The sequence below is a fragment of the Macaca thibetana genome, chromosome 10, assembly GCF_024542745.1.
Source record: "Macaca thibetana thibetana isolate TM-01 chromosome 10, ASM2454274v1, whole genome shotgun sequence".
Lineage (NCBI taxonomy): Eukaryota > Metazoa > Chordata > Mammalia > Primates > Cercopithecidae > Macaca > Macaca thibetana.
In genome coordinates, this window is record NC_065587.1 from 41,090,062 (window position 1) to 41,116,234 (window position 26,173).

Genomic DNA, 26,173 nt, shown 5'->3' on the forward strand with positions numbered 1-26,173 from the left:
CACCTGTTCTATTGTTTCATGAGGGAAACAATCCTGGTTGGTTGCCTGGTTTCTGCTTGGGTTTCCATTCCTTGCCCTGGCCCTACAGGATTAGTGGAGCACCATAGCCCTGCCTCCTTTCTCTGGCCAGCCAGCGGGCTTCAGAAAAGGCTTATCTAAGCACTCTGTTCTTGAGGGCCCTGAAGAAGTTGACTCTGGCAGATGTCTTGTCTCAGATCACAAAGGCCTTGGAGATTGGGACTCCACACCCATTTCATTGAAACCTGCTCTTCCCCATCAGAAAAACGGCCATGTTTTCAAAACCATAACTGCTTCTCTCTTAAATCAACAATAAACAACAGCCTAAAGATTGCCCATAAAAGTAAGTTCCACTGATGGCTGTTCCGGCTGTTGGAAGCAAGATATCAAGTTGGAGTGTGGCCATGGGAGATCACGCCGCAGGTGAGTGTGTGTGCACCTGGTTTCATTTCTATTATTAATCCTTTGCCCTGTTTTTCTCTTTCTTTTTATCCCAAACCTGTCTGCTCCCAACGGTCCCTGGAACCTTCTGCGTTTGTGCCCCTCCAGAACTCCGCCTCATCAGTGCCACGTTCCTGGGTTGAAAACCGTGGTACTTCAGCCTCTTCTTGATGGGAGTTAACCCTTACCCTCTGCAGGAAAAAGGTTTGATAAGCAAAGAGTTTGGTGAACAAGATCCTTGTGGAGGTAAGAGCTGATCTCTGACGTCCACTGGGACCTGGCTGCTCCGCAGGTTTCTGTATCACATTTTCCGCACATTAGAATTGGAGTTGGGGCGTATCTAGTTTTGAACAAAGGCCCAGCAGCCCCTCTCAGATGCACCCTGTCAGACAGAGCATACTGTGGATTCACCACTGGGCTTCTTTAAAAATGGCTTAATTCCTTCTTGGTGGCCACCCCACCACCCAACAGGCACCTAAAATGAAAGGATTTTTGGTAGCTGGTTACTACCAAACCACCTCAGGCAATACATGGGAGACTCCAAACCAGCTGCTGTTTAAAAAAAAAAAAAAAAAAAAAAAAAAAAGGCAGCAGAGCAGTCATAGAACAGACCCTTCTTACTGCTGCATACGAGATGATCCCATGGACTGCAGGCAGCCACAGCTTTATCCACATGTGCTCTGTGCATCTGGGGCTGCTAGGCTCGTTTGATTTGTGGTCTTCTTCCTCCTGAGGAGGCCCCTAGGGAGAGCCAGCCTGAGCCCTCACCAGGGTTCCTTCTCCGGCAGCACTCACAGAATGATCCTCAAAGGCTATCCTTCCAGCCCTAGCTGGGTTCCTAATTTTCCAGCTATTTCATATCTTCTTTATGTCTCGGTGAATGTTCCCAGGCAGAGTGGCCAGACAGACTCATACTGACAGTTCTCATCAGCCAGTTCCATCCTCCTAGAGATCTCCAGAATCGGCCATATGGACCTGATGCTAGAGGCCCGTCAGCACTGGGGGACCCGGAGCAGCAGCTCAGGTCTTCAGCAGAAGCCGGGTGGTTCTCCCAGTGGTTTTCCTTGACTGTGAGGAACTAGCCTGCTGTTCTGCTCAGGAATGAGCCGCCGGCTCCCCTTTGATGTGCGGCGTCTGTTCAGAACCAGGCAGGGGTGCCTCACCGCAGCAGCACTTGAGTTAGGCAGTGGTTCATGGCCTCTTCTCCCGGGGCCCCACACAAAACATTGTTAGCACAGACCTGCCACTCAGATCAAGGTGGCCGGCAGAGCCGTCAGAGAGTAGCCTTCAGAAGATGAATGGCAAGGCTAGCCGGCAGCACGTGAGGCCAGGGCAGAAACGTGGTGAACTGTTCCGTGGCGCCCCGAGCCTCCTGCCAAGGCCGCCTTGAAGCTGAGATGGAGGCGGGGTGGCTGAGAGGCGAGTTTGATGTGCATGTTTGGGAAGAGGGCTCCATGGAAAGTGCTGTAGGGACCTTGGCTGGGGACCACGTGAGCCCTTATGCAGAGAGAGCCTGTGTCTGTGGGTCTGGGGTCCACCGCAGGCCATTGAGATGGGGCAGGGCTGGGAGGGTTGAGGAGGGGAGATCCCGAGTAAAATGGTGAAATTGGGCCCAGCCGCATGTGGGAGGTGAGGAGAAAGGACCCTTCCGGAGGGCCCCCCCTCAATCCTGTTGTGCCTAATTCAGAGGGTTGGGTGGAGGCTCTCCTGAAGGGCTCTGAAGAGTGCTGCAGCCACAGCTGTGTACCAGGAGTGGAGACAGGACAGCCGATACAAGAGGGGCCCCTGTCATGTCACCTGCTGGGTCCCCTGGAGCAGCCGGGCACTGGGGAATGGTAACCTCACCGTGCCGCGCCTCTGCCACAGTCTCCCATGGGTCCCCACTGCCGGAATTTTCACCTACCTCCCAGCCTCAGCCACAAGCACCTGCAGGATGCGGTGCCACCCACTCCAGTGCCCGCTCCCCTTCCGGAGGCTCTCTCCACCCTCACTGCCGCCTCCTCCTCGGGAAGGCCTCCCCCTTCCCCGACCTCACAGCCTGCTGGGTCTGGGGCTTCTGCTGGGGGACTTATCTGTTTTCCATCCCTGCTAGACTGGGAGCTCCAGGGCAAGGCCGTAGCTGCCTTGCGGATTGTTACGTTGTCCAGCTTGTCTCCACACGTGATACCCAGCAGGTGCCTAATAAACTTGTGTAGAAAGAGTGGTGGATGTTTCTCTTTCATTTATTCTCCACGGAGCCCAGCTCTGCTTGCTGGAGTCCTCGAAGCAAGTGCGCAGTGTCTCAGTGTCTGACGGGCCTGGGTTGCTTCTGACTCATGGTGGCTGCTTGGGGGTCATGCTGGAAACGTGGCACCCCAACTCCTGCGTGGAACCAGTTGTCCCCGCTGTGATTCCTCTGGCTGCAGCTGGCCCTGCCTTCCTGGCTCTACCGCAGCGGGGAGTTCCAGGCTCAGTGTCTTGGGCCCGTCTCCCTCACCAGACTAAACCCCAAAGGGCAGAACTCTCACACACTTAGGACAGGGCGGGTCTCAGGTTCTTGCTGGATGCACCAATGGATGAGTGGATGGACAGAGCGAAAAGATGAAAAGACGGGAAGGCAACTGGGGTGTGACAGGCGGGGTGGCCTGACCTTCCCTGTGTGGACAAGGCTTGATGGGAGGTGCTGGGCATGGCTGGGAGGACTTGGGGTGCAAGGTATCCCCACGGCTGTCCTGAGGGCAGAAGCAAGGGTGAGCCTTGTTCCTGCCAGAGCCGGGGGAGTCTCCAAAATAGAGCCTGGACCCGCAGGAGCAGTGGCCCTTCCCAGTGCAAGAATGCCACTCCGAGTTGAAAGTTCTGGGGGCTCAGGGACCCCTGAAGTCCGTTCTTGAGCCCTTCCAGTGGCTGTGGCCTCCCCTCAGGCAGGGGAAAGGGGGCCAGAGGGGAGCTTCCCCAGGAGCCTCTGCAGGAGGCCGCCGGGCACACGGTGGCTCCACGCTGGGCGCTGTCAGCAGAGGTGCCCGGATCCAGGCCCTGGTGGAGACCGCAGGCCAGGAAACCAGAGGCCCCTCCGCCCGCCACTGGGGCCCCATGAGTTACACCAGCCAGGCCCCACAGCTGAGGTACCGGGCGGAAAAGGCCTTGGGTGAATGGGGCAAGAGGCCAGGGGCGCTGGGGAAGGCCAGGAAGAGAGCAGAGAGGCCTTCGCTCACACGCAAGCACACGCCCCAGGGGCACAGGCCTTGAGACACAGCTTGGGGCGGGGGTGGGGGGGCTCCCTGCTTGTTCCCACCAAAGCTGGCACCCCAGCCCTCTCTTCTGGGTATCCCCCATGCCTGGGCTGTGCCGTAGCACAGTTCATGGGTGCCCAGGAGGGGAAGGTGAAGGCCAGCCCTCAGGCCCTGCAGCCCTCGCTGCCCCCATCCCTGCTGCAGGGCTGGCCTCCCTTCTGTCACCGCACCTGCCACTCGCCCCTCTGTCTCCGGAAAAGCCACTGTGATTCCCTTCGAAGGCTGACCTTCCTTCTGGTGGCTTCTGCCCCATTCCAGCTCCCCTTTCCCCATGGGATCATTAGATACCGAGCCCAGCCGAGGGCCCAGCCATGTGGGGGTGGAACACGGCAGTCGCAGAAGAGGGGAGAGCCCTTTCTGCATGGAGCTTGCTTCTGCAGGGGAGAGAAATATCACCAACAGGAAGTGGGTGGGCTGTGTCGTGTGTGGAAAAGTGGCATGCCGGGAAATGAAGTGGGACAGGGGAGCGGCAGGGGGTCTCCCAGGCTCCCCTCCTGCGGCATCTGTGTACCCCTGGCCTTCACCCCAGCACTGCTGACCTTCGGGGCTGGTTCCAGCCCTGGTGGGGGCTGTCCTGGGCATTGTAGGCTGTTCAGCAGCTTCCCTGAGCTAGATGCTAGGAGCCACCACCACCAATGCCAAAAAAAGATAGATGCATTTGCCACCTGGCTGGTAGCTCTGTGTAAACGTGATCTAAACTGCTGGCCCAGGATGGTTGACACAGAGCAAGTCTGACTTTCTGAGGGTCCTGGTGATGTGAGGATGTGCAGCTTAATACAGAGTCTGGTGGAGAGTGGGAGAAAGACTGCTCTCCATAGGCGTGCAGAGAGAGTTAGCATATGCACGTTTATTTCCTGGCTTTTTCCAGGGGCTCCAAGAGGACCTTGAAGCAGTGACGCCACCCAGGCCTTAGTTGGTGGCGCCATTCTCCCATAAAGGGAACCAGGCTTTTGGTGAAAATAGCTTATTCTGGCTGAGTGTGGTGGCTCACGCCTGTAATCCCAGCACGTAGGGAGGCTGAGACGGGCAGATCACTTGAAGCCGGGAGTTCAAGACCAGCCTGGCCAACATGGAGAAACCCCCATCTCTACTAAAAATTCAAATGTTAGCTGGGTGTGGTAGTGCACGCCTGTGGTCCCAGCTACTCGGGAGACTGAGGCATAAGAATTGCTTGAACCCAGGAGGTGGAGGTTGCAGTGAGCTGGGATCGCACCACTGCACTCCAGCCTGGGGTGACAGAGACCCTGTGTCAAAAAAAAAAAGGCTTATTCTTTGGCTGGCGCGAGGACTGCGAGGTGAGCCCGAAGCATCATGTGGTGTCAGGAAGGAGGTGCCCCAGCAATGGCGGCAGGTTCCAGGGACACAGGAGCTGACAGAAGGAGCTCCCAAGGGTCACAGCTGGGACAGGGGACTAGCAAAGCTGTGCTGGACTATGACCCAATTCTTAGAATATCCACGGGTCCAGACTGATAGAAATCATTCAATAAGTAGATGGAAGAGACAAATCTCTTGCACAGAATAATTCCAAATAATTCCGGTAGATACTTCCCCCTCAAGGAGATAGAACATAGCTCCCACCCCTGAAGTATGCACAGTGCTTACTGACTTGCTTCCAAAGAGTACATATCGAAGGTGGGAAACGGGCTTCACTGTGGAGAAACCTGGGCAGCTGTGCCTTAGCCAGCGGGAGGCCTGTGTCATCAGGGATCCTCCTGTACCTAATACATACCCTGGACACCACGGGATGAGGGGGTACTTCACGTGGTCTTCCTTCCCCAACCCCATCACTCCAGTGTACCCATGAACCAAACATCAGATCACCCAAATTGTGGGACAATCTACAAAATACCCGACTAGCACTCCTCAAAATGGTCAAGGTTATCAAAATCAAGGAAAAGCTGAGACTCGGCTGAGGAGCCTGGAGGAGCCTCAGGAGATGTGATGATGAAATGTCACGTGGGCTTCTGGATGGAGTCCTGGAGCACAGAGAGGGCATTAGGGAGAAGCCAGTGACGTCTGCACACCGCACGGGGTTCAGGCAATACTATTCGTTCGTGGTGACAAATCACATGGCAATATAAGCGATAGAACCTGGGTGTTGGGACACAGAAGCTCCGCACTAGCTTTTCAACTTGTCTGTAAATCTCAAAGTTTAAAATAAAAAGTTTATTTAAAGTGTGTGTGTGTGTGTGTGTGTGTGTGAGAGAGAGAGAGAGAGAGAGATAAACAGCTGTGACCCAGCACATGAGCTAGGAGTGGTGCAGGCAGACTATAAACAGAGAAATGGAGGTATCACACCTTCTGGGAGAGATCGGTGCTACAGAAAAAACAGGGCTGTGAAATTGCAACCTGCCCCCAACACCTGCACACCTGATGCCCCTCCACGCACATGGTGGGGACATTCTGGGATGAAGGCGTGTGGGGGGACATAGCTGCATGTGGAGTGTGTGCACACGTATGCAGCATCTGTGTGCACGTGTATTTGTGCGAGTGCACATAACATAGTATGTGTGTACACTTGTAGCATCTGAACTCGTGCTGTGTGTGTGTGTGTGTGCATGTGGGAGTGACATGACCACGCCTGTGATGGGTGAGCAGAAACTCCTTTTCCCGGCAGCTGTGGCAGCTCAGGTGAGAGAGAATTATGGGGGCGGGCGGGGGGGGGGGCAACATGAGGAAGGTGGGGAAGGTGGGTGGGCAGTGCAGGCGTGAGGGAAGGGTCAGTGTCCAGGAGCACCTGCGGCTTTGGCTGGAGCCACAGATGTGCAGTGGGTGAGATGGAGGGGGTAGGTGCTGGGTTTGAGTGGGGGTACAGGCAGAGCATGGTGGGGTGCCCTGGAAGCCACTGCGTGCTCCTGTTTACATGTTGGACACGCTGCTAGGGAAGACCCAAGCCTCCTCCAAAATGAAGGCCACAGTCAAGAGACTCACTGGCCAGCTGGGGCCACCTAGCAGAGATGTCCTGGGGCCTGAGGCTCTGTCAGCCCCGCCTTCCTGGCTGTTGGCAGTGGTTTCCACAAGTCTAAGTAACCCAGAGCGCACTCCTGGCAGAATGAGAGCCGGCGAGGCCTGCCTGCCCGCAAACATCTTCCCACGCTCCCCTGAAATTCTTCACTTTCTCAAAAGGCAAGATGTTCTCGTAATTAGAGGTGAATCTGGGCTGATGCCACCCTCTCAAAAAGAAAATGTGCCCATGCACCAGGCATTTGCGCCTCCCTTTGAATGCAGCCATCTGTGACCTGCTGTTTCACACCAAATTGGGATGCCCGAGTCCAGGCCAGGTGGAAGGACACATGTGGCCCTGCTGCAGTGTCTAGTCCAAGGCAGGGATGGGGGCGGGAATGAAGGTGCCCCCTCCTCAGCTTTCCCAAGGAATAGCTTCCTTCTGGACAGTCCTAGAAAGACCAGGGGAAGAGGAAGAAAAGAGGGGTCCCTAGCACCATCACCAGCTCCCTGTGGCAAGTCATCACCTATGCCTCCAAGCAGAGAGTCCACAAGATGAATGCACACCTACCATATGCCAGACCCTTATGTGGGCCCAAGGACACAGAGGAGGGCAAGATGGACATGAGCCTGTCCTCGTGGAGCTTAAAGCCCATGCCTGAGACAGACCCTGGCCAAGTGAACAGCAGGAGCTTAGCAGGGAGGTACAGGGAGGGCTTCCTGGAGGAAGTGGCATGTAAGTGGAGTAGGAGGAGGCAGCCAGACAGCCAAGCAAAAGGGAAAGGTGCCCATGTGGGGATGACCAGCTCATGGGAAGGCCTTGACCTCCTCTTGCCCTCCAGCTTGAATTTTCCCTGGGGGTGCGAGCCATTGTTTCACATAGACAGTGACACACCCCACTTTGCATTTTGTAAAGTTCCTTCTAGAATGCCATTGGAGGCCAGAGTGGAAGTCAGGAGACATGGAGAGTGGGTGCTACTGGAGTCTTCCTGGGACAAGGTCACAGTACCTGAACCAGGGAGGAGGTGACCAAGGGCACACAGAAGAGGGACAGGGTCTAAGCAGTCTGGAAGGTGGCTGCCTGCAGCTGTGAGGAGCAGGGAGAGTGGTGGAGGATGTGGGCTGGGCCGCCATGCGAACAAGAATGGGGGGGCTGGGGGCAGAGGCTTGCTGATGAGTTTGGTGTCTCCGCACTGGTCTTCTAGTGCCCACTTGTAAAATGAGGGAGGTGGATGGACTATTCGCCAAGTCCCCTCCTAGCTCAGGACCCCTCCAAGGTGGCATAGGTGTATCCTGCAGCCATGGGGAGGGCTCCAAATTTCACAACCTGTGGCGCAGTCTTGGCTTGCTTTGATTAAACATTCAGCTGTCCTCAGCGGCAGCCCACGTCCATAGCCTATGCCCTTTCTGCATGGATGACTCACCAGAATTAATGTTCATTTGATTTTTACTATAAATTACGCCTCACATAATTTCTCTATTATGGACAGAGGACAGCTCCTTGGGAAAGGCTGGAGCGGCTATTTGGTCACTCATGCTGGGGAAGCGCTGAGTCACCGCTTCTCCCACGCACCGGCTGGCGGCAGAGGCGGCCACCCGGGCCATGGGCAGGTGGCCTAATGGATGCATCTCCCGAGTCCGCTAATGGGAGTGGCTCACCTTGGCCCCCAGAAGAGGAAGCGGGGAGCAGGCAGTGAGAGCTCCTGTTTTCCTGAACCACCTGAATATGGAAGATTGTGATGTGGAAGACAAAAAACAACAAAATCACGCTTTTAAAAATGGAAGAATCTCCTTTCTTCCCTACCTCTTTCCTTCAAATATCATGTCCTATCCTCAGAATCCACACAGTCCTGCGCAAAATGAGTCAGGTCCTAACCCCAGGGTGCTCTCGGGCTTGGGATGAGACAGGTTGATCAGGTCATCTCTGAAGCCGGCACACAGCAAGGTGTGTGGAAAGAGCTGGGCCTTTCCCAGAGGAAGTGGCGCCTGCTGTGGCCGCAAGGCTGAGGGGCGGGCAGTGTGCGCCAGTGGGGAACAGCGTGTGTAAAGGCCATGGGGAGAGGACCTGGGGACGCCAGGTGCCCAAGGGAGACGGGTAAGCACGGAGCATGGGTGGGGCCAGCTCCCGCCCCAGAACTGTGCTCCTTTGTTGGAAAAACGAGGGAAACACGAGGAGGCTCTGATGTCATCCTTAAGGAGGAACAGGGCACCATCATCATCCTGCAGATGTCCCTTGCACATGAGGACCTGGCCCACAGTGGGCCTGGGGGCCTGACTCAGCCACCTCGGGGTGTGAGGGAGGGCATGTCGCAGAAATGGAGGCAGGGCTTGGGAGAGGGGACAGCAGCAAGAGAGGATGCCATCTTCTTTCTTTTCACCAGTTTTGAAACCACAGGCTACTTTGTAAAACTCCGACAAAACCAGGATTGTGAGTCATCAACCCCGACTCCCCACCACCCCAGTGGAATAAACCAATTTACTTAAGCCTCCCACTGATCTTGTACATTTGTCTTTTTTTTTTTTTAATATCTGAAACTCAAAAGAAACTAAAGTTTACATGAAAAAAAAAAACACCCCAAAAACCTAGCGTACTAGATTGAAGCAGACTCGTGCTTATCTGCTTTCCAAAATAATTCAATTAAAAAACAAAGCCCACAAACAGAACGACACGACTTTCGCCTGCGCCAGCCCCACCACCGCTGCTCAGCCAGGGTGCCTGGAATTGCTCAGCCTGGGGCGCCCTCCCCCGGAAGCCAGGGGCACAGTGGGACCCACCAGGCAGGCTTTCGATGGGCCCCACAGGAATCCCCTCTCACACATTGTTTCTGGGACGCGGTTCAATGACCTGTGGCACAGACGTTGTCCTATCACTGTCCCTGTTTGCAGATGTGGAAACTGAGGCTCAGGGTGGTCATTTACCTAAAGTTCTTCCCTTGTAAATATCACAGTGGACCTTGACCCTGGACTCTGCTGCAAAAAAAAAAAAAACCAAAAAAGCAAAACAAAACAAACAAACAAAAAAACCAAAGGACACAAAAGTCCTAAGAGAAAGCCTTACTCTTTTCTTCCTCCAGACATCGGGTTTATATGGAACAGTAGGTACATGATTCCATTTATCTCAGTGGTTCTCAACTGGGGCAATTTTGCCCCCGAGGGGAGCATTTGGCAATGTCTGTGTTTATAGTTGTCATGACTGGGGTGGGGGATTGCTACCGGCATCTAGTGGGTAGAGGCTGGGGTACTGCAACATCCCACAATGCACAAGAAGGCCCCCACCGCAGAGAACAATCCAGCCACAAATGTCAATAGTGGTCCTGGAACCCTGACTTAGGTAAAACGGTGTTAGTAAAATATGTGTATGCCCGCACGCAGAGAAAGAGCTAGAAAGATATGTACCCAAATGTCTACATTTGTTTATCTCTTGGTGAAAGGATTTGGGTGATTTTTTATTTTTCTTTCTTATGTTTTTCTGTACTGTTTGAATTTTTTAAGAAACAATGTGCATGTATCATTTTTATAATCAGAGAAAAAAAGCTGTTTTCATTTTGTAAAAACAAAAAAGGGCTTCAGGAGTTATCGATTCTGATCCAGCCCCCTCACTAACTAGCTGTCAGGAGCAGCTCTCCGGGAAATATGTCTATCTGGAAGTGAGAAGAGCAATCCTTCTTGCATTATATTATGGGAATATAAAGTAACATTGTCCTGGAAAAGCTCTCTGAGCTCAGAGGAGAAAAATTGTTGAGAATCCTGAGATATTACTTCTCTCATATATTTCCCCTCCAAGATGCTGTGTAGGTTTTTGCAGCATAGTGATTTAGGAGACCCAGCTTCGGTGAGGGCCGCCTATTTGCCAGGTACCCGGCCCGAAAAGGAGGAGCACGGATAGGCCCGGTGAACCTCCTGGGCTGAGGGTGCGTGGAATGGGCACTCCTACCTTTCAAAGATAGCACTTAGTCCTGGGGTGATTTCGATTTTGTCTTGAGGGTGGGTAAGGTCTGGCTTTTCCAGACAGGGTATAACTGTCATTTGGGGCAGGATCATTCTGTACTGTAAGGGCCGTGGACTGGACATTGTAGGATGTTTAGCAGCATCCCTGGCTTCTACCTGTGAGATGCAATACCTCCCTTGCAATGGAATTACTGTGTAGTGCTAAAAAAGCAGCAGAAGGCTCATTGTATAGGGATCAGAGCACCTCCACCACCAAATCCAAACAACTGAATGTGTCTACAGACAAGGGCACATGCTAGTGTGGGAGTGACAAAGTCACACGGGTACAGACCCCTTGGCTCCAGCCTGCTGGGTGTTCCGACAAGTGGACTTTGTAGCGATAACACAGGCTCCTGCGTCAGGATACTGGTTTGCTGCATTTCTGAGTCACTGCTCATGTTTTCCATCTTCAAAAATTTTCCATTTGTGTCTGCCCCCTCCAAAACAGCCCACTGCCTAGACAGGACCCCTAGTGGTCTGGACACCCCAAGTCCCCCGGACAAGTCTCACGAGGCTGTGTGAGGTGTGGGACCAGGGCTCCAGTTTTCCTACACATAATGACATGACAGGTAGTCTGTGTTCCAGCAGCCGGGGCGACAGGAACCACAGAAATGAACCCACGAACACTGAAACAACAAATCCCTCGCTTCCTGGGATTGCATAAAGCCAAGGACTAATTGTGAGAAGGCCCACAGAGAGGCTTCCGCGGCCACCCTGCGCACCAGTGCCTGACATCAGAACGAGAAGATGAACTTCAAATTGAGCAAGATAAAACCAGTTTGGGGAATGCAATATCTCACCTCACTTCCTGTCTTTTAAAAAATCCATAATTCATAGACAACCCAGTCAGGGGTGTGCAGCCCAAACTGAATTATCCTTTTTTCTAAAGGCTAAGGCTGGGAGACACATTTTCTCGACATGGAGAAAATAAAAAGCAACTCTTTTGAGCCCGTGTCCCCTGATCTTGACTTCCTTGCTACATCCCTTCATTCCACAGGGATGGGAACATTAGAAACACACGCTAAATGACATTCTAAAACACATGCTGATGACACGGCTAGCAATTTATCCTGCTGCTGTCCTCACACAGGCCCAAAGGATGAATATATTGGTTTATTCATTGCGGAGCCGTTGGTAATAGCAACAGACTAGAAACAACGTAGGTACCGTCACAGGATTGGTTAAATAAACCCCATTCCTCCCTTGTGATGGAATTACCACGTAGCGCTAAGAAAAGAAGCAGGAGACTTGTTGTATAGTGATCGGAGAAGCGTCATTGCATTGGTGAAGCAAGGTACAGAACAATGTCGTATGCTACCATCTGTGTTGATTTTAAAAAGGGGAAAAAATACACGTGTGCACTGGCATGTGTATATTCTGTGCATCCCCAGGCTAGCTGGCCCCCAGGAGGAGTGGGTGGCAAGAGAGAGGCTACAAAGACACCTCCCACCCCACGCTTTCGTAGGTTTTGCTTTTTGAACCAGAAATAAGTGCTCAGAAATCAATGTAGAAGATTAAACTTCCTTAAAAGTAAAAACAAAACCAAAAACATACTGTGATAATTTGTTGTAAAAAAACAACATCGTAGGGGAGGGAAAATGAATTCCTATGAAACAAACCTGAGTGTGTTGCCTTAGGGAAACCCGGTCTGTGCTCTGGACCTTGGCATTCTCCATGCAGCAGTCGTTTTCTAAGGATCCCCTGCTTTTCTAGTATTTTGTGACGCTTTGGTGTCTTCCAAATAACAACAAGGGGCCAGGCACGGTGGCCCACATCTGTAATCCCAGCACTTTGGGAGGCCGAGGTGGGCGGGTCACGAGGTCAGGAGTTCGAGACCAGACTGGCTAACATGTTGAAACCCTGTCTCTACTAAAAATACAAAAATTAGCTGGGCGTGGTGATGCGCACCTGTAGTCCCAGCTGCTTGGGAGGCTGAGGCAGGAGAATTGCTTGAACCCAGGAGGCAGAGGTTGCAGTGAGCTGAGATCATGCCACTGCACACCAGCCTGGGTGACAGAGCGAGACTCTGTCTCAAAAACAAACAAACAAAAAACACACAGAAAAACCCCCCACAACTAACACCACAGCCATCCGCGTCCTCTAGTCGTGGGCCAAAACTTATTCCAAAGCTCTTGTCCCTTTAACCTTCATTTCCCAAAGCAAAGTAGAGATGGTTTTGGTTGATACATGGACAATTATTATGCTAATATGCCTGTGCTCATTATGATGGATATTTCCTATTTGTGGCAAGTGATAGAGATTTTTCCATTCACTATGGTAGAGTAAAATTTCCTTGTCAAATCATGCATTTAAATAATGAAAGAGCAAAACAATACTAAGCAAATCACAGCACAGCTAGGCCTGCAGATGCAAAACCTCAGAGAGCTGAGACCCTGCTAGCTGAAATTTGGGTTCCATGGCTCTGCACACACCACCCCATCTTCCCAGAAAATCTACTTGACTTTCAATGACCAAGCCTTTTGGATTCCCTGAATCAGTATGATGAAGAGAAGAGAAAAAAAACTAAGCATTTGCCGTGAGCTTTCAATTCGTCTGCAAAGCAGCAGATCCAGGTGTCCAGTCCTCAGCTGTGGAGTGGGGAGATGGTCTCCTCAAAGAACAGGGCGCTTTTTGCTCAGTCTGTCCATCTCTGAATAGCAATGACGACCTTCACTTTCTACTGCATTTGAGAACGTATTTTCCATTCCACTTTTTGTCCATTCTCTGATGTCTATTATGGCTTAAGTGCTGCAAATCCTAAGCTGGTAAGAGAGGCCCTAATGAGTCCTGGGTTTGGCTGGATCGACACTTGCCTGCAGCCCTTTCTTAGAGATATTGTGAACAGTGCCATGGGTGGGTTAGGGGAGAAAGCTCTCCGTCTGAAGAGCTGTGGTCTGAGGACTGGCTAATAGATGAGATGGTGATGTTGCTTTATGGGATACGTAAATGCAAGTGATCTCCAAATTACATTGCAGAAAAACACAGGAGGGGTTCCAGTGGAGCGGGACATAATGGCTTCTCCTAATTGGGGCAAAGAGAATTCCAGCCGCGTGGGATGAGGGTGATATTTGCAGAGTCACTGTCACAGAGAAGCAGCATCTCACAAGCCCCCAGCCCTCCCATTTCCCTTGGAAATACCCAGAGTGCCTATTTATTTGGAGCTGGCTACAGCATGGCTCTCCTTGCATGCACTCTTTGAAAGACATCGTCCCATTTGTTAATTTTCCTCTGCTAGAAAGCTTGTTAGTCTTTCCTTTCTACTTTCATGGAGGCTGTGAACCTGGAGCTGGGGAAAGGCAAGCTCCTGGGGAACCAGAGTTTCTGGCTGGTCTGTAGAGATGTTTCTGGAAGGTCAGGAGTGGGCCATCTTTTTGAGGGTTTAAGACGATCCTGAAAATAGTGCTGGAGACTGCTAGAGGTGGAACAGACGTGAGCAGACTTTGCTTCAGGGAACCACCCGCAGCTACCCTACGGAAGACAAAAAAACTCAAACTATTTGACATGGTTTGAGTGCTAACTGTGCACACCTCATCTCATTGGATCATACGAGGAAAGTGCTGGCGCGATCCCCATTCACAGGTGGGCAGAGAGAGGCTCTGAGAGCTTGGACGACCCACCCACAGCTCCACAGACATGGGATGTTGCAGATGGGGACTCAGCCCCAGGTCTGACTCCAGAGGCAGGGTGCCACCCTGAGAGGCATGAGGGACTCTAGAGGGGCCAGAACCAGCCCCGGGGTGCCTGAGGAGGGGCGAGGACTGTCCACAGCTGATTCCAGAGACACTGCCCGTGACAGCTTGTTCAGAATGCACAGCCACATTGGAGAGGGACCCGGGCATGTACAAACTGGGGGTCATTTTATGTCTCATCAGCAGAGAGGGCAGTGTGGTGGGAGGAAGCTGGAGAGGAGGCTCATGGAGATAGAGCCCTGCCTCTGTTGTCCAGCGACTTAGTTCTGGCCCAAGGCTGCACACAGCCACCGCAAAGCAAACAAGAGCATCCATCCAGGGAGGGGCTGGATCCAGTCAGGGGACTTCTCCAAGCTTTCCTGGGTGCGGACGGAGTCTCCCAGGGAGGTGTTCTGGAAAAGGCAATCTGCTCGTCCTCTGGTGCTGTGGTTTTGCCTCCTCAGCTGGGCCAGCACCTGTTCCTGCAGGTGGCTGGGATCCACCACACACTCCTGCCCTCTCCCGCTTTTCTGCGCAGAAGTCCCTGGCCCTGCTCTCCTGCCACGGCAGCACTTAGTCCATAACACATTCCTGGCCTTTGCTTATCATCTCTTTCTTTGCCTGCAGTGGATTAAGTCGAACTAAATGAAACTGCTGCTCTTGCAAGTCAAAGACAGCCACATACTGGTGATTGTGTGTGTTCTTCCATATTCCATTCTGCGAGGATGGGGCTCTCCTTGGTGCCCTGCTGAAGTCCGACACCTAACACAGCGCCTGCCCCAGAGTGGGCCTTCAAGAAAAGCTGTGGGACGAGTGGATACAACTGGCCATTTGGGGGCTTGGAATGCCAACTTCCTGGGCTGTCAGCCCCAGAGGCAGAACATATTCTAGGTGACTCTGGGAAGATAGGAAGCCTACAGACTCTAAGGTACTCCAGCTGTCCTGCAGGGTTCCTCGTGATCCACCCACACACAGTCCCAGGCACAGGAAGGGGCAATTGTCAGGCCTTCTCACTGCCCTGCTAATGGTGGGCGTCCAGGTAGCAGAGGCGGAAGCCTAGGAAGAGTGTGAGGCCATCCGCCCCAGCCCCCCAGGACGCTTCCTCTTGCACCTGTGCAGCAGCCTGGAACCCTTGCCCACCGCCCACGCTGGAGGGAGTGGGTGTGGAGTGAAGGGCTGGGGGCAGGTGCCAGTGGCACAGTGGGCCCACTTGGCTGCGTATACCCAAAGATGACCGTTTTATACATCAGTGTCTAATGAAGGTCGCAGGTGAATGTGAATGGAACTAATGAGAAAATAATTATCCAAGCCAGGAAGCCTTCAAGGCTCTGGATGTTGCGATTTTGGTGCTAATGGAAATGTGGCAAGGAGAGCAGTGACTGAAAGGAGCGGCCACTTGTGCTTCCCTGAACTTGAAGTTTCTGGTCCCAGAAAGTTCCCCAGTGGCGGAGAGTAGAGGGCCAGCCGTGGGAATTCACCCTAGCCTGGCCCATCCCCAGCCCCACTCCCTTTACTACTAAGTGGAGCAAATGGAAAGAAGTTAAGCTGGAGGTCGACACTGGTGCCTCCTGAACACAGCGGACAAAGAGGGGCTGCGGTCGGAGGGGAGAAGGACCCGTGGGGGAACCATTCTGTCCACTGTCCAGGCACTTTAGGATCAGGTTGAAACCCCCTCCTCTCCAAATCTGAAAAGGGCTTGGTCAGGGAGATTGCCCGAGGAGGACGGGCAGGAGGCAGCCGGGGCCATGGCCTTGAAGGTGACGTCTGGGTTCCTTTTACGAGCCCTGCCACCATGCTCCCACTCGATTGTTTTCTGAGAGAAAGGGACATTCCGCCAACCAAACCACCATCTATGCCCAGAGATTTCAATAGCTCAAGCCTTCTTGGCGGGTTCACCTATTGTTTCTCGTTCATTTTGATAAGGCTGCAGGGGTAGATAAGGCTGTAGGCCCGCCCCCTCCCAGCCCCCTTCCCATTTCCTGGAAGCCAAGACAATGATGGGATAGAAGAACTATACCCTGGTGACGCTCCCAGCATTTCTAGGGGCTGGTGGAGTAACACAGATTGCAAATTCAGGTCGTTTCCAAAGACCCCAGGTACATTTCTTGGGGATCTGAATTGCAACTGAATTTGTGCTGCCAGAGAGGAAAACCCATCTTCTTGTTCACTCTTAGCTCTGGCCTTCAGGTTCAGCCTTGGGTCTACAAATTGCCCCCTGTAAGGCAGCAGTGAAGTTAACATGCCTAATTTAGCATTTTCTTCTCATTGGAGGGTGGAGAGCGGGGAGTGTAAGCATGGCCATTCTGCTACATAAACTTGAACAATACAGGGTGCCAGGCTCTGTCCCAGACTTGCTGGTTTTGAGCCTCCAGGAATGGGGTTCTGGCATCTGTATTCTTGCTAAAACTCTCCCTCCGCCAAACCAGCCTCGGAAACGCTGGCTTAAGGATAATTCCCAAATGGATTCTTCATTCAAAAGGGTTCAGGGGAGATTTGAGGTTGAATGGTGAGCAACCGAGTTGATTTGCATGAGGGTGGGGGGTGAGAAGTTTTCGACTACCTTGAGACTTGCTCTCCAAACGACTTGAGGCTGTAATTATACATGCAAAATGAAGCTAACATTTCAGAGAAGTATCTAGAGAATTCAAGTCAGAAGAAGCACGTTCCTCTGAAATACCTAGATAATGAAAGAAAAAAATATATTCATTGCATAAATTGCTCATTAATTCACTCCTCTGTGGGGGCACACAGCTTAAAAGCAGACGCTTTGATTAATCCAAGCTGTATTAAATCCTCAAGATGCTTTTGTTTTTCCTCTGTGCCTGGATCTACATATTTCTTTCCTCTAAAAAATCATAATAAAGTTGTCCTTTTGCAAAAAACACATTTCAGATTTGGCTTGGCAGAATGAGCCCTGTAGTTGGTACAATCAATTTGGGTGCACCTTTTTTAAGTACACATTTTGAAATCAGAGGCATTCTTTCCAGTTCACTGGAAATGCTAATTTTTTTTTTCCATCGCATTTCAAAGTTACATTATGTGTGGCTAAGCGAATAACACCCAACACAATAGCACTTCAGAAAGACTGAGGAGGGGCACGGTCCCAATCAGGGAGAAAGCCAGGGAAATAGTTAATTTCAAAGGCAGGCAACTGATTGGGGAAAAGAATCTACAGAATTACTTCTTTCGTTAAAAACAAAAAACAAAAAAACACCCTGAAAATTCAAAAACCACTTGGAAATAACAAGCATCGAATCCTTGCAGGTTGATTTTTCAAGGCCATCTTAATGAAATCTCAGCTATCTGTTCCTCGTTCATGGACTGCGGGGCTGTCTATGGGATCGTAGACTCAGCGCACTTTCTTTTACTCCTTTAGCTGTTTCATGCAGGTACAGTGGATGATCAGTTGTCTACCTGGCTTTTCTGCTTCTGAGTCCTCTGCTCCCCAGACCTTTGGCCAGTTCCATGACAGGCAGGCCAACCCCACGTGGAAAGCCTCTTGCAGGTGAACAGAATCATACAAGGAACTGGTCTAGGTTCCATTATCTAGTGATTTTACAAAAGAGCCTTTTTATGTCGCTGGCTTGAGCCAGTAAGAGTTTCCTCAGTATCTTCCCAGAGATCAGTAGTAAATACTTGGTAATGTCTGGTTTTACAAAGCTTATGGAGGAGAATGGAAACGTTCTGTATTAAAATAAACAAAAAACAAACAAAAAAACAAAAAACGCTTTGTAGTAAATAGGAAAGAGGATAAACATGAACGATTTGGGAGCACTTCAGGGATACTCCTTTCCATTCAGTGAACACCCTGACCTATTGTTGTAATCTATTCATTTATGGAAATGGGCCTCAGATTTGGGATTTTGTAGACCAGTAAAAAGAACAGGAGATTGCCTTTTTTTTTTTTTTTTTGGGACAGAGTCTTACTCTGTTGCCCTGACTAGACTCCAGTGACATGATCTCAGCTCAAGGCAACCTCTGCCTCCCGGGTTCAAGAAATTCTCCTGCCTTAGCCTCTGAAGTAGGTGGGCAGGCATGTGCCACCATGCCCGGCTAATTTTTGTATTTTTAGTAGAGATGGGGTTTTGCCATGTTCACCAGGCTGGTCTTGAACTCCTAACCTCAGGTGATCCACCCGCCTTGGCTTCCCGAAGTGCTGAATTACAGGCGTAAGCCACTGTGCCCAGCTGCTGCTTTTTCTTTTATCAAGAAAGGGCATAAAAAAGCAACCACATATCATAAAAATAAGAGCATTTGAATTCCCTAAGAGCAACATAAGCAAGAAGGAACGAATCTCGGGAGTGATTAATTAACGTATTTATTCCACCAGTGTTTTCTGGGTGCCTCCCTGTGCCGGTGGCATCCCAGGTGCGTGGGTGCGCAAGGTCCTGCCGGGGGACAGCCTTTCCACTGAGTGTAGCCTTGTAATAGGCTTGCTCTCTGCTTACCACTTGGCTGGCTTCCCTGTGGAATGAGTAACCAGGGCCAATCCTGTCCTGAGCCGGCGTGGGGGCCCTAGCCTGTGGAGGTCTTGCTCTGCTTGATAGCGCTTTGGCAACCAAGTGCACGTTCCTCCCTGTGTCAGGAAGTCACACATATTCTCTGGGCGATAACGTGACCATGCACAGCTTCCACCGTGGAACCTGACGGTGAATAGGCAGTGAGTTCCACCACAGCAAACGAGCGGCGAATGAGCAGACAGTGGACGGAGAGGGGAGTGATGGGAAGCAAAACGAGGCTCACTTCTCTTCCTAAGCACCCCAAGAAAGTCACCACCCAGCTGGAAATCCTGACCCAATGACCCAGTTGGTGCCCACAGCAGGGCCTGGCCTCTGAAACCCCTCCCAAGCCACATGGACCTCCTGATCATTCATTCCCCCTCTTTTTCCAGGAAGCGCCAAGCACCTCCTGCAAGCCGTCCTGGCATCCTCTTCCCCAGAGGGCCTTTGGCTCTGAGCCCTCGTCCACAATGACCACTTGCACTGCCCTCTCCCACAGCTTTGGTGCACCTCTGGTGAGCCGGAGGGCTCATCTGACTAAACCATCAGAAAAGGACCGTGCCAGGACCAGCCCTGTGCCTTCCAGGAAAAACGTCTTCTTAAAAAGCAGCACCCCACCCCCACCACCGACCTAAGGGATTCCTCAGGCGCTTATACAAACTCACTTGAAAGGACGTCTCTGGGCTGTAGCAGCAGAGAGGGTGGCTGGTGCAGGGGGATTCATGATGCGAGGATTTTGTAGAAAGATGTTCTAGATCAGGGAGGGGCAAACTCGGGCTTCTGGACAAATCTGGCCTGTCTGCTAAGAAAGAAAAAAAAATACGTGTTCCTTTTCTCATATATATATATATATTTCTTTTTCTTATATTTATACACATATATATGTGTGTATATAGAATATACATATATACTTTTTCATACACACACGTATATATATTTTGAGACAAGGTCTCATTGCTTTGCTCAGGCTGGACTGCAGGGGTGCAATCATAGCTCACCTTAACCGCAAACGTTTGAACTCAAGCAATCCTCCTGCCTCAGCCCCCTGAGTAGCTGGGACTATACGGTGTGTGCCACCATGACTGGCTAATTTTATAATTTTCTGTAGAGATGGAATCTTTCTATGTTACCCAGACCAGTCCCTAACTCCTGGCCTCAAGCTTTCCTCCCTCCTTGGCCTCCCAAAGCATTGGTGTGAGCCACCACGCCCAGCCAAGAATCTATTTCTTAGTACACAGAAATGACTCTGGGAGCCCAGATTTGACCTTCTCATAATATTGTCTTGGGACCCAGCCATGTCTACTTGTGTAGTTTTCATCTACGGCTGCTTTTGCTGAAAATATGTACTATCAGCTGGGTGCAGTGGCTCATGCCTGTAATCCCAACACTTTGGGAGTCTGAGGCAGGTGGATCACCTGAAGTCAGGAGTTCCAGACCAGTCTGGCCAGCATGGTGAAACCCCATCTCTACTAAAATACAAAAAGTTTAGCCTGGCGTGGTGGTAGGCACTTGTAATCCCAGCTACTTGAGAGGCTGAGGCAGGAGAATTGTTTGAACCTAGGAGGTGGAGATTGCAGTGAGCCGAGATCATGCCATTGCACTCCAGCCTGGGCAACAGAGCAAGACTCTGTCTCAAACAACAACAAAAACAACAACAAATGTGTACTATCAGGTGCTTTACAGAACAAGTTTTCCAAGTCCTGGTCTAAATTCACTGATGCACTTTCAGAGGGCTCCTTGAATTCTCTGGGATTGTTTACAAAGTGGGACTTTTCCAGAAGAAAGTCCACAGTTTCCATCAAGCTCTCAGAGGGTCCCCAGCCCCCAAAGCACAGGGCTGCTAGACTGAGCAAATACAAAGTCAGAACCCCAACCTCCTGGTTCACTGGGCCCCTCCCTCCGATGTTTCTTGAACCATTTGGTGGTCTAGTAAGGAACATGAAGTTACACTTATTTCCTCTAAACTTATTTTTATATATTTTTATGGCATAAGCACTTTTCTGATTGCAGTTGAAATCCATGTTTATTCTAAAAATGGAAATTCTGGCCAAAATGGACAATAAAGGAAGGGAAAGTACTCCATGAAGGAGCTGCCGGCTGCCACCTGATGGCCATAGCCTGTTTAGGATGGGGATGGGTTCTCCCGTGTCTCCCCAGCACGGGACGTCTTTCTGAGCACGCTGGCTTCATTGTCTTCTCTGTGTAATGATGTATTGTAGACCTCTCTCCAGAGCAGAGCACGAGCTCCTCCTCATTCTTAACTGCTGTGTCCTACTCAATTGACGGCCGCCCCATCGTTGACCTGCAGCTGAACCTGATACGATTCATCTCCGTATCATTGAGGCTCCGGTCCTCTTACTCTGATCAGAGGAATTAAGACAATCTAGTATTGCATTGTTTTTATCCAAGTAAGACGTGTACATAATTTAAAAGCCAAAGACCTCTGTAGGTTGAGGATGACAAACCCAGTCCTCAGCCCCAGCGTCTCCAGCGGCTCCTCCTCACCGCCTTCCCAGCTACCGCCTGTGTCATTTGCCAGCGTGTTTCTAAGAAAGTGCTTCGGTGGCTGTCTCTCGATTTGTCCGTCCCAGACATTCTGCACTGAGCTCCTTACCTGGCAATGAGGCGTTTGACTCCTTAGACCCCACGAAGAGCTTCCCTCTGAAGCTCGTGTCCTCCGCTGTCCGCAGGACTCAGCGGAGAGGCTGCTGTCTGGCCTCCCCAGCGTCAGGGGCTCCCTTTCCAGGCCCCTGTCACACTCGCCCTACTGCAGGGCTTGTTCTTGGCTGGCCATCCTTGCAGAGGGTGGGGCTGCCTCTGCCCTCAGTGGGGCGTGGCCCTCAGTCTGTGTTCGAGGAGGCTGAGGAGGAAGGCAAGTGGGCAGCCCGGAGTGAGGACACAGGGGCTCTCTGACCCGCCAGGTTGGAGATGGCCAGCCCGGTGGACAGAGGCCCTTCCCACCTCCTGCAGAGAGCTGTGGGCCTCTGCCCCTCCCAATGTGGACCTAACAGACCTGAGAACATAGTGTAGCTTCTCTTGCTTGGGAAAACCTGAATTTGCTCAAATAATTCCGCCAATGTCTGCTGAGAGCCAGGCACAGTGCTGGGGGCTGGGATGAGAAAAGCCCTGCCCACAGCCTCGCCCTGCGGCCCAGAAAACACCTGTGAGGCTGGAGCCCAGGCCGCCATCTTTTCTGCAGGTGCTGTTTGGGAGAAGGTTCTAGGACATCTTGGAATCATTAGGTAAGCAGGGAGCCTCGGGAATGAGGGTGGGCCCTGGACAGGTGACTGTGGGTGGGTGTTGGGTGCATTCAGACCCACCCAGCTCCTGTTTTTTGAGAAGCTCCGGGTTGCCCAGTCCCAAGTGAGCAGAACAAGACCTTGTCTTTCCGCAGGGAACCTGACACCTGGGTGAAGAGGCAGGACCCACATGGGAAAGACCAGGTCAGCGCCACAGCCCCCAGTGTCATGGAAGTGCCAGAGGAGTCACAGAAAAGCCAAGAAGGGGCTCAGCAAGTGACCGCCGTGATGCAGGAAACACAGTCAGCATCCTCCGTGGCCTGCCACGCAGCCCTCACAAATCTACCCATTTAATCTCACAACTGTGCTCCTGATGGGGAGAATGAGGCGAGGAAGGGGCAGATGTCTGGCCATGCTCTCACAGCTTGTAAGTAGCAGAGCTGGGAGTCAAACATGCCAGGGGGCTCCAGGACCCATGTTCTTCTAACTGCACACCATGTGGTTCTGCTGTCATTAGGAGAAAATAATAACACACATGTTGACAATAATAGTGTTGATAATGCTAATTTATCTACAGAATTCTCACCATACCCACAGGAGGGAGGGAGGGAGAGAGGAGGAGAGAGGAAGAGAGAGAAGAGGAGAGAGGAGGAGAGAACAGGAGGGAAGAGGAGGGAAGGAGAGAGGAAGAGAGAGAGGAGAGAAGAGGAAAGAGAACAAACCATTGTGGGAGGGAGAGCACCAGGCTGCATAGTCCCCACACAGACAGGCAGCCTCTCCCAGGAAGCCCACAGGTGTGTGCTTCTGTCCCATCAGGCTCAGCCTCGTGGATGCAGGGAACGCTGTGCACCTGCGGCCTCCAGACCCCGGGATGGCTCTTGCGGGTCTCATCATCTCCGGGCTGAGCCGTAAGCTGTGTTCTTCTGGGAACACAGAGTCTTTCTCTTCCAACATCATGGGCCATGAGGAGCAAGAGGTGGATGGAGAGGTGGAGATGCCACAGGTAGGTGGGGTGGCGGGACCGCCTTTGTTTCGTGAGGCGTGTGGGGACTACATGCTCCACGGAGTGCTGGGAGGTGTTTGTAGGTGGGAAAAAAAAAAAAAAAAAAAAAAAGGGAGAGAGAGAGAAATGTCAAGTTCTTCAAAGTTAAGAGTTCTCCTGCAGGCCTTGTCAGTGCCTTTGCAGGGTTGCTGGGCAAGGAGACTCCCTCCACCCCCTGCCAGCAGGGGAATGCTGCCCTGCACGCGGTCGTTTTGTCTATTTCTGTTTGTGTCCTGGGCACCTGAGCCATGCCAGGCCTGTAGTAGCTACTCGATACGTGTAACGGGAAGAAAACCTGGCCAGTGTGCAGATACGGCTCTCCAGTACATGGTGAGGACTGAGCTCCAGGGACTCTGCCACAGCTGGCCATGCCCACGCACTGGGCGACAGTCCTGAGAGCCAGGGTCAAGGGAAGGGACTGTTCCTGTGCTGCCGAGGCATCCAAAACTCTCCATACGCCAGTGCCTGAGGCTCCATGTTGAGATGCAGACCTTCAGCCGAAACGTACATGCATCTGCACATAGGCCATTTAAATGCAGAGACCCATAAAAAGACCAGGGAGATTTGTGTTGGTCTTCCTTAGTTTGAGATGGAAATAGAGATCCAGTTAGAGGATAGATCTTTCCAGAGTTCCCAAGTCCTCCCTCCGGTTCGGCACTTTGCTGGAGTCCTCTCAGAACTCAGCAGCACCACTGTGCTCACAGCTGCAGTTCCTCCAGCGAAGGACGCGGAGTGAAGTCAGCCCGGGGAAGGGCGCGTGGGGCAAGGCCCAGGAGGGCTCCAGGTGTGGGTTCCAGCTCTCCTCTCTCAGGGAAGTGGCGTGGACACCACTTACCACATGATGTGTGACTGCACACAAGTGCTGCCAGAACTGGAAGTATCCACTGGGGCTCTGCCACATAGACGTGGCTGCCCACCCACGTGGCTGACCTCCGTCTCTAGCCCTCTGGGAGTTGAGCCCAAGGCCCCCGCCATAAAGCATATTTTCAGCATAAGCAATCTGGGATGGCCCAAGACATCAGTTAAACAAAGACACTCTTATCAGGCAGGACATCCCAAGGGCTTAGTGGTCACCTCCCAGGAGCCAAGGGCAGAGGCCAGCTCTCTCTGGGCAAGATTAATGCTTCACTGCACAGTCACCTGCTGTCCCGAGTTTAGAATCTTGTAACCCTCAGCAGCTGGCCCGGCCTGGGCGGTTCTGCTCGAACACTTTGACGGCTACCTGGGCCCAGGAGGGGGCCCTGGGGAAGAAGGCTCCTGCAGGACAGCCACGAGGGGTGGGCAGGATGCCAGCGATAGCCTTGGGTAACTTTACGGCGTCCAGAGGCCCGGCCGGGGTTAGAGGGACAATGACAATCTGGTTTGATTTGTCAAGTGCTGAGATTTGCACCCTGGAAGCATAGACTCTCCTCTGGGCCCACAGGACCACGGAGGCTGAGAGAGTGCTCTGTGACCTCAGCGAGCCGTTCCCCCTCTCTGGGCTACAGTCTGCTCCCCTGCAAGGCTGAGGCTGGGCGGGCTCCGGGCAGACGCTCACTGCCCATTAAGCAGTGAAATGTTGATCCTTCGGGGTTCATCTCCAGATTCCAAAATGATCGGACCCCCCATTTTTCAGGTAGGGGAAAGGCATGGGGACTCTTTCTGGCTATTTTTCACTTCTGACTTTTCCCGGGTTGGTGAGAGTGACTCTGAGGATGATGTCACCAGCTCTTGCTCGGAGAAGGCTAGGAGGCCAGAACATTGTCCTAAAGGTCACTGCCTTCATTTTGGGCTTGGAAACCATCGTAGAGCCTTTCTTCCCGCTGCGGGGAAGGGCCTGGTGACCCTTCTCCTGGGCTGGGCAGGTGCCAAGAAGGTTCCTGTGTGGGGCTAGCGTTGGGCTACATGATGGGAGGGACGGACACCCAAGCGGCTGGAGCAGGCCTGGGCACTGTGGGGAGGCATCGGGGGAAGGGGCCGCAGGCTGAGTTCTCCATTCCCCGGGCACAACGGTGATGCCGAGTCACAGGAGAGGGGGAGGGAGAGCGCACTTCTGCTCAGTGGCGCAGAGATGGGGTGCACCGAGACGGGGTGCCGCCATGATGGGGTGCTGCCGAGATGGGGTGCCACTGAGATGGGGAGTCGCCGAGATGGGGTGCCACCTGCCATTAGGTCTTGTTGCTCTTCAGATGGAGGGACAAGGAGCTCCTAGAAGCAGCTCAGGCCATCCCAAGGGAGCCCAGGCTGACCTGCAGGGTCAGCCCTGTCCCAAGGCTGCAGTGCTCTTGGGCGTGTGTCCGTGGTCACCAGTCTATGCAGGCTGTTTTCAGAGCCAGCTTTTCCTGGCTGGGTCTCAGGGTGCATGGTCGGGGTGCGGGGTGGGCAGGGCTGCCAGTCACATGGGTGGGAGCTGTCTCCCCAGCGATGGTCTCCCCTTCTGGGGCCTCAGCCTGGGCTCCTGGTGGACGTGCTGTTGGTCTCTGAGCGCCGTGGCTGTTGGCAGGCTCTGAGTCTTCATAACCATCTTCACCACCGGCTGCCTGACGCACTTGTTCCCCTACCAGCTCCCCTTCTTTCTGGACCTTGTGCCTTGCAGTGACATTGACGCCCTGCAAAGTCCCCTTGGTCATCACCGCCATGGACGGGGCTGGGCTCGGCCCCCCTGGTGGTCTGCGTCTCACTAGGTGGCCAGGGCTGCATTGGATATCCCCCAGAGGGATTGGCCAAGCCCTCATCTCCTGATAGTTCTTGACCGCCTGAGTGGATGGGTGTGGGTGACTGGTGTATACCCCTTCGCATGTCTCGAAAGCTAGGACAAAGGTGTAGACAGCTCAGGAAGGGTTAGCTTTGGGGATAAAATTCAACCCATACAAACCTCAGGTCTGCCCATCATCACATTCTGCCAGAAGGAGAGAAGGCAGCATATACCTCCATGCTTGGCCACCTGTTGTCTTCATTCATCGATTCACTACAGTCTGTCATTAAGGCCCAGGCCCAGGTGGCTGGGGACATAGAATGCACAGGAAACACACAGCCTGGTTTGGACTTTTTCTCCTCCAGGCTGGCACCTGACACCTTTCAGGCGGAA

At 52.4% G+C, this 26,173-nt stretch overlaps 1 protein-coding gene and 1 long non-coding RNA gene across 2 annotated transcripts in view; one reads left to right on the forward strand and one right to left on the reverse strand.

Moving 5' to 3' along the window:
* LOC126929376 (uncharacterized) overlaps positions 1-2,662 on the forward strand; it is a 33,497-nt gene extending 30,835 nt beyond the window's left edge. The window contains exon 3 of the long non-coding RNA XR_007717160.1: positions 568-2,662. This is a non-coding gene — a long non-coding RNA (uncharacterized LOC126929376). The remainder of the gene's footprint in view (positions 1-567) is intronic.
* LOC126929358 (guanine nucleotide-binding protein G(s) subunit alpha) overlaps positions 1-26,173 on the reverse strand; it is a 366,637-nt gene that overhangs the window by 91,461 nt on the left and 249,003 nt on the right. The gene's annotated exons all lie outside the window — the stretch shown is intronic.